Genomic DNA, 12,768 nt, shown 5'->3' with positions numbered 1-12,768 from the left:
CGCACAGTGTGCACCCGGCTTAAGTTGCTCAAGCAAGTTAAATTAGATTTGCAACGTTGGGATAAGATACCTCTTACCTTATTTGGTAGAGTTCAATCAATTAAAATGAATATTTTACCTAGATTTTTGTTTCTTTTTCAGTCCCTCCCTGTTTTTTTACCCAAGTCTTTCTTTAAACTGTTAGATGGTGCTATTTCTACCTATATTTGGCAGGGCAGACCTCCTAGGCTAAGCAAGGCATATCTTCAAAAACATAAAAAAGATGGAGGTCTTGCACTGCCCAATTTTTTGATTTATTACTGGGCAGCAAATATCAGCAAAATCCACTGCTGGTATAATTCTCCCCATTTAGATTGGTGTAGGTTAGAAGCACAGTCCTGTTCCTCATCCTCACTCACTGCCTTGGTATGTGCTCCTTTATCCTGTCGCCTCTCAAAGTTTACCACAAATCCAGTGGTATGCGCTTCTCTCAGGATCTGGAGGCAATTCAGACAACATTTTAAACTTGCTGCTGCCTCTCTTTATGGCCCCATTTGCAATAATCATTTATTTATTCCGTCAACCTTAGACTCTGCTTTTGTTCTGTGGAAAAACAAAGGCCTTGTATATTTTTCAGATTTATTTATTGACGGAGTTTTCACAAGTTTTTCTGATCGTGCAAAAAAATTCAATATACCACAGTCTAACTTGTTTCGTTTCTTTCAAGTGCGCAACTTTGTTAATTCCCATTGGTCTTCTTTTCCATACTTGTCTGAACCTTCTTTATATGAGAAGTGCTTAATACAGAAAACAGAGGTCCATATCTTTTTTATATAATTTAATTCTTCCTTATGTTTTGCCATCATCCACTCATTTTAAACATCAATGGGAGGAGGAACTCGGATGTATTTTGGACTCAGAATGGTGGGAATTAGCTGCTGGCAGTATTAACTCTTCATCATCCTGTGCCAGATTGAGTTTGATTCAATTTTAGGTTTTTCACAGAATTCATTTTACAAACCTCAAATTGAGCTTTTTTCAGGTGTGGATGCCATGTGCAATAGATGCTCTCTGGTTGCTGCTGATCATACCCATATGTTTTATTTATGTTCAAAGCTGGAAGACTTTTGGTATTCCTTTTTTGATACTTTTTCTAAAGTTTTGAATATTTCCCTTGAACCATGCCCTCTAATTGCCATTTTTGGTGTCCCATCGATTTCGAGCAGGAATGCAAAAAAGTATGCCAATGTTCTTGCCTTTGCTTCGTTGATAGCTCGCAGACGAAGCTCGCTCTTCTAAACCTCCTCCTCCTCTTTCATGGTTAGAAGATCTGTTGTCTTTTTTATATATTGAAAAAATTAAATTTGCACTAAGAGGTTCCACTAAATTTTTTTATAAAACTGGGGTCCTCTACTTAATTTTGTCAAAAGTACGCCACTTATATTTGATGATTTGTAATATATATATATATATATATATATATATATATATATATATATATATATATATATATATATATATATATATACCAAAAAACAAACAATTAACTCCATAGAATAGTAAATAAAATAAAATAAAATAAAATAAAATTATATTATATATATATATATATATATATATATATATATATATATATATATATATATATATATATATATATATATATATATATATTATTTTATTTTATTTATTATTCTATGGAGTTAATTGTTTGTTTTTCGGTTTCATTCAATTTGTATTACTGTTTTATTATTATTATTTCTCTTTTTTTCTTCTTTTTTTTCTTCCTCCTCTGGAAATGTTTTTTAAGATTAATTCTCCTCCTTGGGGGTGGGTGGGGTTTTGGGTTCATGGGGTTGTGACTGCTCATGTTTGTGTCCACCCTTAGTAGTTGTTAACAAAAAAGAAAAAAAGAGGAATGTATAGATTTATTAATATTGTTTTCTTTGCATATTCCAATAAAAAAGATAATTAAAAAAAAGGTATGAGACATTTAAGACAATGATAAAAAGACTACAATAAAACCATTAAAAACGTAATATGTTATATCTTATTTCACCTGCTTTTCCTTTCTCCCATGAGGACTGGGGTCGGGTAAGCATGTGCTCACCACCCCAGGAGCTACAGAGGAATCCTCTTGCATCTCCTTTGGTGATGATGTTCTTAGCTTTATGTGCAAAAAAGATACCTCATTTGGGGATTCTAGGGGCCATATATGTTCCAGATCTTCCAAAACGGAACTATCTGAACTATGTGCTGCCCTAGCTTTCTTCTCCTCTGTATCAGATAGAGGAGATCCCTCAGGTCTTTTTTGCACCTGAGCATTTGGGAGTGAAAAGTTAATTTCACTCCCACTGGATTCCACCGCTAGGTCTGAAACCGTTTCTAGGGAGGAAACTGTTGTTTCCTCTCTTTCCTCTTCTTCCATTTCTTTCACATGTTCTATTGTTTCCTCCCATTCCTCTTCTTCCATTTCTTTGTCAGGTTCTGTTGGAGAACATGACTCCGCCCCTGTGGCCGCCCCACTTCCTTGTTCCTGACCACTCCCTGAGGCTGGCTGGGAAATTGAAATTCCCGCCAAAACCTCAGGGACCGCCTCCTCTCTTTGTTCTTTTGATTGTTCTGGTTGTGGGGCGGCCATTTTATTGCCATTTATTGAGTTTGTTGGCAAAACTTTTTGGGCAATCTCTGTAGAGATGGTTTGATTCTCCACATAGGTTGCACCGCCTGCCATTGGTACAATCATCAAAAATGGGCCCAATTTCTTTACACTTCCCACACACTAACTCTTGGCATGCATCGGCTAGATGCCCAACTCTTCCACATTTTCTACACAACTTAGGCCTTGATAGCCCCCAGCCTCTTACATTTTACATTTACATTTTACATTTATGCATTTAGCAGACGCTTTTATCCAAAGCGACTTACAACTCAGGAGAACAGGAAGCGATCCGTCAAGAAGAGGCAACGAAACACAAAAAGTGCCCTAAATACTAAGATTTGTACACTGCTCAGAGTAGCAAAGACCAGAAAAGGAAAGAAGAAAGGAGAAATAGAGGGGGAAAGAATGTTTTTTTTTTATTATTTTTTTATTTTTTTATGTAAGATTAAGTGTTCATGGAAGAGATGAGTTTTTACCTGTCTTTTGAACGAAGTGAGTGATTCTGTTGTGCGTATGGAGGACGGAAGATCGTTCCACCAACCCGGAACAATGAAAGAAAAAGTTCGAGAGAGGGATTTCATGCCTCTCTGTGATGGTACCACAAGCCTTCACTCATTAGCTGAGCGAAGGCTTCTGGTTCTCTTCCCATTGTTTAATGGGAATCCGCCAGGAGCAGTTCCAAATGCCGTCCTCATCTAGCACTTTGATAGGCTGACTTCTAACAGTGCATAATCTACCCAACCAGACACAAATATCATCCCATGTCACTGTTTTGTTAAACATTCTGACAATCACAGTTTTAAGTGTGTTATCTGAAAGTTTTTCCACATTGAACATGGAGAACTGGGCCTTAACAGAGTCAAACCTTTGCCAAAAGTCATTCAGCAGGGAAGCAGTTTTCAAACTCAAATCAAAACCCTTGTTCAGGGGCAGAGTCATCAAACAGTTTAGATCCTCAGGTCTAAAATTGAGGGTTTTCTGGATCAGCTTCCTGGAGAAGTCTAGGCGAGACAACCCCAGGAGCTTACCATCCACCTCTCTAAATAAAAAGCGCACGCTGTATTGCTTCCGCGTGCCAGCACGAGCAGCCGACATGGTAGAGGCACCAACAGTCTAAAAACTGTAAAATAACAATAAATACAATAAATAGATAAAATAATAAAAGTCTTACCTTAAAACTGTTGAACCGTAAAAAAGCAGTATCACTCTACCTCTCAAAAGTTGTGCGGCTCGGGACACAAAAAGATCTCGAGCCAGGAAACCTCAGAGAGGCGATCGCAGTCTCAACCGTCTGACTAGATACTTGATCTTAGCCAAAAGGCCGAGAAGTGATGACACGATGACGCAGCGGCAGGGGAGCCGGCAAAGGCGACGCCCATATGGGAAGCGGTGAATTCCAATTAAATTCACATCACATCAACAAATCTGTGTCTGTACATTTGTCTCTCCGCCACGTTAAACAACAAAGCTGAAGCTACGAAAGAGTAATTGAACCTGACACATTCTTAAGAAAATGCACAAGAGTGTAAATAATAAAAATTGAAGGTGGGTAGCAGAAAGAAATTTTCGGGTATTTGGGATTTTGTGAAAAACCTACTTTTGCACACTAGTCCTAGGTCTTTTGCCCGATCTGGCCCAAACCAGTGCAGAAAGATTCTCTGGAGTCTGACTGTCCGTCCAGATCGGAAAAAAGTGGGAATTTCCATTCAGCTTGGCGGCGGCAGGCCGAAACCTACGGGGTGGGCGAGGCGGGGTCTGCTAGAACGGCTATAGCTCTTGGACGGAACGAGACAATTTCACCCAAGCCGGTACACCCGTGCACGGGCTCAGTCTGGGGTCAGGGGAGAAAGGACGCGGTGAATGGCCACCTAGTGGTGCTTTAAAATGAAAAAGCAACAACATGAGAGCGGCTATAGGCGAACGTATGTCGCATGCTTTTTCACGCACGCGCACGAGACGTACCACATGACAGAAAACCTCCATCCGAACAACTTTGCCTTTGGGACCATCGCTGTCAATCAACTCGTCCATTGAATATCAAAGTTTGTGGGAAAAACCACATTCGGCAAACCGGTCGCAGGTTTCGACAACTTCGATGAAAACAAACGCAGTTCAGTTCTCTGAACTCTCCGGGTCACTGGCTGACACAGCAAAAAAAGACAGAAACATAACAAAACTGGTACAACTTCACCCTTTGGGGCAGTGGGCGACGCCACAACCGTTAAGAACTGCACACTTTTTCCCTCCACGTTATCTGCTTTTAACCAGTGTGTACAGGGGAGAGCGCGAACGCAGTCCCCCACTACCATAAATTATGCAGTCGAGATTCCCACATTTGGGGAATTCGCAGGGGTCAGCACAACCGGAGTGCAATGGCCGAGCCTCTCCCTGGGTAAACCACCTTTCTGATCATAGTGTCTCCCCTGCCAGGTAAGTATGAGTTGCCTGGCCTCCAGGCAGAGGCGCCCTATCCCCCTTCGCCATCCTCAAACACGGTGACCTTCCCCTCCCCCAAGAAAAGGAAGGGCGGGGCACCTTCCATTGCTTGACTGCTGCTTGCGTGGGTGACCTTGATTTGAATCAGGTGTCCCTAATCCATCCAACACAAACCCCTGATTCGACTCATCAGCTCCTTGGTAAAGACTCTCAAATAAGAGGGACATCAAAAACGTGCTGTGATGGGTCAGCCCACCAGGAGGCACTGCAATACCAGGTCGATGCGTGGAGTGGATGGAGCAAGCCCTGGTTCCGGCTCCATGTGCCAAAAATCAATATAATATGCAGTCCCCGGATAGGGGACGTATAAGATATTAAATTGATAAGAACAGATTTTTTTATTTTTTTTATTTATTATACCATAACCATACATCACACACATTAATTCAACATAATTCCTTCTTTCCTTCACAGTCTTTACAGTACCTTGAAACAGAACACAAATCTCCTAATCTTAATACAAATATAACATTTTAAAGCACACACACACAATAACCAATAACCCCCTCCAAACCCTTATCCCACTCCAACTCGAGCAAGACCCCCCCCCAACCCTTTGCACCATCTCCTCCCCAATAGAAGCTCTATATCCCTTTACCTCTTTAGACACACAAGCCATAAGAGCCCAGAACAGTCTTTGGGGCTCTATACTAGGCAACTGTTTTCTTAAACACCTTGACCGCCATTCCCATAATATTCGCTTCCCCTCTGAAACTACTACCAACACCACCCGTCTCCTATCCTTCTCCACCTTCCTCAACCCTGAACCATATAACACCAAATCTCAAGTGATCGCTGGCCCTCCCCATTCTCTCCACCATCCTGCGACTGCCCTCCAGAAAGAGACTGCTCCCGGACAAGACCACAAAGCGTGCTCAATGGTCTCCTCATTTCCGCAGCCCCCCGGGCACCACGGAGATCTACCCTGACCATGCCTATACAAACGTTCCCGCACTGGGAGCCTCCCCAAAGCCACCAACCAGTTCAAATCCTTACACACCCCAATCAAAAAATCTGGCTGCAAAGCCTGCCAATTTACTTCCACAGGAGTCCTCGTCCACCTTATTTCTACTACTGCAGTCTCTACCAAACTTGCATACAGTTTCCTATGGTCCAACACCAATGACTGCTCCAAACACCACTGGTTCCTCTTGATAATGTCTGCAGCCACCCTATAGTGCTCAGGCCTATCCACTGACCAAGGTACCCTATTGCTCCATTCTATTAAATGCCTCAATGGCCATCCTAACCAGAACCGTAATAAAAAATACACTTTGTGCTCTGGGGTCTGAACAACCAGGTGAGCCGCAAAGGCAGTAAAAAGCACTGCAGTCTTCCAAGTGAGGCATGGCACTCCTCTCACACCCTTCCTCAGATGGTTAAACATCTGTGCCCTCGACACCAGCTCTGTTCCTCCTTTCCAAATGAATGAGAATACTAACTTCTCCATTCTCCTCCCCTGCCAAAAGGGCAGGGGGAAGACATATGCCAGATGATTCATACTGGGCAGCATATCTGTCTTAACCGCCTGCACTCTGCCCCATAAGGACAGATCCCTTCCGTTCCATTTCCTGACCTTCCCCTGCAAAGTTTTTAACAACTCCTCCCAATTTTGCTGGCCACTATTAACCCTGAAAAACCGCACCCCCAAGATTTTAAGACCATCCATACACAAAGCATACCCACCTGGGACGGAAGTCCTCCCGCTCCATTGTCCTACAAACATCACTGAAGACTTATTCACATTCACCCGGAAAAAGCGCGCAAAACTTCCCCTACCCCCACAAAGTCCTGCTCCGTGGTAAAAAAAAAACGTCATATCATCCGCATATACATAAATTTTTGCCCTTATTCCTGCTCCCCCTGGCAGCACTAATCCAGCTGATGCTGCTGACGCACGCAGCCGGCAAGCCAAAGGCTCCAATGATAGTATATAAAGCAGGGGTGACAATGGACACCCCTGCCTCACACCTCCTAATTGCTCCACCATTTCAGAAAAGAACCCGTTCACCCCGATCCGGCTCCCTACCTCGTTATACAATAACCGTATCCAGGCTCTAAAAACAGGACCAAACCCAAGTCTCTTCAGCACAGACCATAAGAAAGAGTGGCTCACCCTATCAAATGCCTTTTCCTGATCTAAACTCAGAACAGCCAACGGAAGCTGACGCTGTTCTGCCCAACTAAACACATCCCGAGTTAGAGCTAAATTAAGGCTACCCGATCTTCCTGGGACTCCGCATGTCTGATCAGGATGGACTACCGATCCTACTACTTTCTTAAGACACGTAGTTAGGACTTTCGCCAGGATCTTATAATCCGTAGCCAACAGGGTTATTGGCCGCCAATTTGCCAGATCTTCTTTCTCATTCTTCTTATGAAGCAGGGTCACTATTCCCATTCTCATAGAAAGAGCCAAAACTTTTCTTTCGAAACTTTCCTGATATACTTTAACCAAATCCAAACCTACTAACGGCAAAAAAACCTGATAAAACTCGGCTGGAAGACCATCGCCACCCGGGGACGTACCCCCCTTCAGGGATCTTACTGCTACCTCTACCTCCTCTAATGTGACCTTTTCCTCCAGGCTAACTTTTTCTGCATCCTCCAACCTCTTATCTAGATCATTAAGAAAAAGCTCTGCTGTTGTTCCCCTCCTTTCCCTGTCCGAAAACAAATCTTTATAAAAGGTGGCTGCAGCCTTCAACATCCCCTCCACTGAATCAACTTTACCAGCAGCCGTATTTAGTAGTATTTATACTACTTCGCTTCTGCCTACCTTTCACCGTTGCAAAGAAAAACTTTGTAGGTCTCTCATCCAACCCATGCTTACATACCCCTGATTGAACCAGGAACTTCCTTGCCTCCCCCCTATAATATTCCTTTAAAGCTTCTTGCAGAAAAGTTGCCTTCCTCCACCCCTGTGCAGAGTTTAAAAACCCCTGCGAACATAATCCCTGTAACTCCTTAGTCCACTGCTGTGCCTGTTGTCGTCTTTTCGGCGCCAGCGCCAGGCCCCATTCTTTACAAAAAACTTTAGCCTTTCTTTAACCCCTTCCCACCAGTCCGAATGAGATTGATAAAACCCTTTTAAATTCCTCCACCCCATAAACAACTCCTTCATAACCCTGCAAAAGATTGGGTCCAGAAGATACGTGGTGTTCAGTTTCCACCTCCCCCGCCCCCTTTGCCCAAACTCCCCTTCCACCCAAGAACCCACAAGGCCATGGTCTGAGCACCACATAGGCTGCACAGTATACCCACTAACTTTAACTGACTTGGGGAAAAAAATAATAATCTAGCCGCGAAGCCTCCTGCCTACTATTCCACCACGTATAACCAGGACCCCCATCACCCGCTGCCCGAAAGGCATCCTGGAGCCCAAAAACCTGGATTACCTCTTCCAGCCCTCCCCCCTGACCCTTGCCTATAGATACATTAAAATCACCTCCTAGAACTACCAGCCGGTTAGTGTACAGTAAAGGAAAAAAAATCTCCAAAAACCCCTCCCTTTCCCCCTGCTTACTGGGTGCATACACATTTATAAAACGGACAGCAACCCCTCTCCAACGAGCATCCACAAAAATCACTCTTCCTGGGACAATTACCCCTGGCGCTTCAATTGACACCTCCCACGGAAAAAAAAAGAATCCCCACCCCATCCGCCCTCACATTTCCCACTCCCCAAAAAGATGGTCCTAAAATCCATTCTTTTGAAAAACACTCCACATCCTTATCATTCTCCAAATGGCATTCTTGTAGAAACAAAACATCATAACACAAATCTCTAACAGAAAGATTTCATTCCCCTTACATTGAAAGTTGCTACTTTAATTATCCCCATTTGAAGGCTACCCAAACCCCCATCAAACCCCACCCTCCATCAAGATTCCCCCCATCCCACTTGTTCCTCATATTATCCCTCCCCATTCCCTTTTCTTTGTGGACCCCTTCTTATCCCTCTTCCTCTTACCCTTCTAGCAACCTCAGTCCATTCACCAGATCCAGTTATCATCTCATCCTTTTCCACTCTGTACCCCCACTCAGCGTCCATTTCTCCTTCTTCCTCTTCTTCAGACCCCTCCTCTCTGTCCTCCTTTCCTGCCGTATCTTGACTTACAGCGTCCTCCAGTTTGCTAAGTTTACATCCTTCCTCCTCCTTCCGATCCCTCAGATCATCCCAGGTCCGGCGTCGACTTGATCCAGGCCTCGAGTCAGCTGAGTTCTCCCTTTCGGACCCATTAGACACTCCATCTCATTGATCCGACAATCCCAGTGTCGGCTCCAGGAGGTCCTGCTCCTCTCCCACTCCCAAGGCTCCCGACCACACCTCTGCGATGTCCATTTCCGACCAGACTTGAGAAGGATTTGTCTGCTGTTCTACTGCCCCCTTACTTTCATCCAAGGACAGACTAATCAAGTCCCCACTGCCAGTGGCTGGTTGATTATCCACATACACCTCTCCCCGGTCTGGTTCACCATCCTTCTCTTGCACCTCTACCATTGTCCTCCCCCCGGACCGCTCTTCCCTTACAGCCGGTAAGCTTATGAGTATCGCCTCCAGATCAGCCTGCAGGTCTTCCCCTTCTTTCAGCAAACTTGCATATGACTTGCTCCGCAGTGGACACGCTAGATACAGATGATCTTGCTTCCCACACAGACTGTAATGTTTTGGGGCAGAACAGCCCGAACCGACATGATCCGCTGCCCCACAAAGACGACACCGCAGTCCCTCGCAGTCTGCCTTGACGTGCCCTTCACCTCCACACCTTCGGCAGTACATGGGCTGCCCTGGGTAGTAGAGGAAGCCTCTGTTTGGCCTGATGGAAAATGACCCAGGCGGATGAACCAGGCCTCCTGGCATAGATGGATCCAACCTCAGGGCCGCCAGCGCTCCAGCGCTGCCTGACCCCAAAAATCGATCCACAACTTTTGAGTGCATCCCGGAAACCCTACTGCTGTTGCGAGGACCTTCAGTCGTCAACGCACTCTGCCCTAAATGTGACCGGGCAGACCGAACCGTACGTCGTAGAGACCTGAAACTTTGAGAGATGGTACAAGCCACCGAAAGTACGAAATGGCTCGTATCTCCCAAACCGCATGCCGCAGAACCAAGTGTCTTATATCATCGGAATCTTTGGCTCGAGCCAAGTGAGACGCAGGCCTCGGATTTTCGGGTATTTGGGATTTTGTGAAAAACCTACTTTTGCACACTAGTCCTAGGTCTTTTGCCCGATCTGGCCCAAACCAGTGCAGAAAGATTCTCTGGAGTCTGACTGTCCGTCCAGATCGGAAAAAAAGTGGGAATTTCGATTCAGCTTGGCGGCGGCAGGCCGAAACCTACGGTGTGGGCGACATGGGGTCTGCCAGAACGGCTATAGCTCTTGGACGGAACGAGACAATTTCGCCCAAGCCGGTACACCTGTGCACGGTCTCAGTCTGGGGTCAGGCGAGAAAGGACGCAGTGAATGGCCACCTAGTGGCGCTTTTTAAAATGAAAAAGCAACAACATGAGAGCGGCTATAGGCGAACATTTGTCGCATGCTTTTTCACGCACGCGCACGAGACAGTCGTACCATAGGACAGAAAACCTCCATCCGAACAACTTTGCCTTTGGGACCACTGCTGTCAATCAACTCGTCCGTTGAATATCAAAGTTTGTGGGAAAAACCACATTCGGCAAACGGTTGCAGGTTTCGACAACCTCGATGAAAACAAACGCAGTTCAGTTCTCTGAACTCTCCGGGTCACTGGCTGACACAGCAGAAAAAGACAGAAACATGACAAAACTGGTGCAACTTCACCCATTTGGGCAGTGGGCGACGCCACAACCGTTAAGAACCGCACGCTTTTTCCCTCCACGTTATCTGCTTTTAACCAGTGTGTACAGGGGAGAGCGCGAACGCAGTCCCCCACTACCATAAATTATGCAGTCGAGATTCCCACATTTGGGGAATTCGCAGGGGTCAGCACAACGGCCGAGCCTCACCCTGGGTGAACCACCTTCCTGATCATGTTGTCTCCCCTTCCAGGTAAGTATGAGTTGCCTGGCCTCCAGGCAGAGGCGCCCTATCCCCCTTCGCCATCCTCAAACACGGTGACCTTCCCCTCCCCCAAGAAAAGGAAGGGCGGGGCACCTTCCATCGCTTGACTGCTGCGTGCATGCGTGACCTTGATTTGAATCAGGTGTCCCTAATCCATCCAGCACAAACACCTGATTCGACTCATCAGCTTGTTGGTAAAGACTCTCAAATAAGAGGGACATCAAAAAACGTGCTGTGACGGTGATGAGTCAGCCGGCCGGCAACCGACGCTTTTGTTCTTGTTTTTTTTCTATGCTCATATGACCGCAGCTTGCTGCTTTCTCTATAGCACAGTCATTGTTGCGTCACGTCATCGTCATTTTGTATGCGCTTCCTGCGTATTTCTGTATTCTCTGACAAAATTCCAGTGGTGTTGTTGGTTCTTCTATTAGTCACAACAATTCGCAGTCCCCAAAAAGGGGAAGCACACCGTTCCTGGAGGCACTGCAATACCAGGTCGATGCGTGGAGTGGACGGAGCAAGCCCCGGTTCCGGCTCCATGTGCCAAAAATCAATTTAAAATGCAGTCCCCGGATAGGGAACGTATCAGATATTAAACTGATAAGAACAGATTTTTCTTTCGAAAAGTTTTATTGTTACATTTTTCATATTGATTTCAATTCATTTTCATATTTATGCCACACATTTCTTTCTTCTTGTTTTAAAAATAAAAATACATAGTTACACCAATTAAAACAGACAATTTTTTGTTTAAATCAGTTGATGTGTTGTGTAAAAGTCCATGTATGTCAGTGTGGTGTTAAAAGAGGGATAAAATGAATGAAAAAAATAACCAATAAATATATTCATGTTAAAACAGACTAAAACGTGACAATTAAAACTCCATCTCTTGTACAGGATCGAGGGCGAGCCCTTACAAAACATGTCCATTCACTCCAGTTCTCCAGAACAGGCTCAAGACTCCTCGCTTCCAGAGCCCAGCGGAAATCCCCTCTCCTTCGGCCCGCTGGCCCGCTGTTTCCGTAGCCAGAGTGGTGAGGGTGCATCTACGGGGGGCCAAGGTCGGTGGTGGCTGGGACCTTCTCGTGTGGTCTTGGCCCCCCCATCCGAATAATGACGTGCGGTCCACCCTGCAGCATTGATTTTATCCTCTGCTAGCTCGCGTGGAGGGAGACCGTCACGCGTTTCCCCACCAGCAGGTTTCTGGTGACCAAGATGGCATCCTTTATCAGGTTAAGGGTGAGCCAGAGCGATGCAAATTCTTGTGTTGTTAGGGCTTTTAGGCCCTGACCCACCCGTAGGATGGCGAGCCTGTAATCCACCTGGGCCCCACCCGCTGGCAGGCACGGGAAAAACAGGGGGCCGGCCCTGGCCCACAGGTCCCGCGCAGCACCGCACTCCCAGAGCAGATGGTAGACGGTCTCCGGGAATTTACACCCAGACCGTGGGCAGGTGGGATTTTTGGCCATGCCTATGGAGTGCATAACCGCCCTGACCGGGAGGATCTCATGAGCCACCATCCACGCCAAGTCCTTAAGCCTGTTCTGGAGAGCTGGGTGGGCAACGTTCCTTCAAACTTCTTTGGCC

General features: G+C 45.6%; 2 non-coding genes and 2 pseudogenes across 2 annotated transcripts; all 4 read right to left on the bottom strand.

Moving 5' to 3' along the window:
• Positions 1-4,915: 4,915 nt before the first annotated feature.
• On the bottom strand, positions 4,916-5,079 carry LOC137079746 (U1 spliceosomal RNA). The gene has a single exon (XR_010905688.1). It is a non-coding gene; the product is annotated as a U1 spliceosomal RNA (small nuclear RNA).
• A 238-nt stretch (positions 5,080-5,317) lies between these two features.
• On the bottom strand, positions 5,318-5,506 carry LOC137080120 (U2 spliceosomal RNA). Its single transcript, XR_010905996.1, has one exon. It is a non-coding gene; the product is annotated as a U2 spliceosomal RNA (small nuclear RNA).
• Positions 5,507-11,024: 5,518 nt separating this feature from the next.
• On the bottom strand, positions 11,025-11,177 carry LOC137079755 (U1 spliceosomal RNA; annotated as a pseudogene).
• A 462-nt stretch (positions 11,178-11,639) lies between these two features.
• Positions 11,640-11,812, bottom strand: LOC137080107 (U2 spliceosomal RNA; annotated as a pseudogene).
• Positions 11,813-12,768: the final 956 nt, after the last annotated feature.

This window comes from Pseudorasbora parva, chromosome 6 (genome assembly GCF_024679245.1).
Source record: "Pseudorasbora parva isolate DD20220531a chromosome 6, ASM2467924v1, whole genome shotgun sequence".
Taxonomy (NCBI): Eukaryota; Metazoa; Chordata; class Actinopteri; order Cypriniformes; family Gobionidae; genus Pseudorasbora; species Pseudorasbora parva.
Note: the sequence above shows the minus strand (reverse complement) of the source record. Positions and strands in the feature narration are given on the sequence as shown.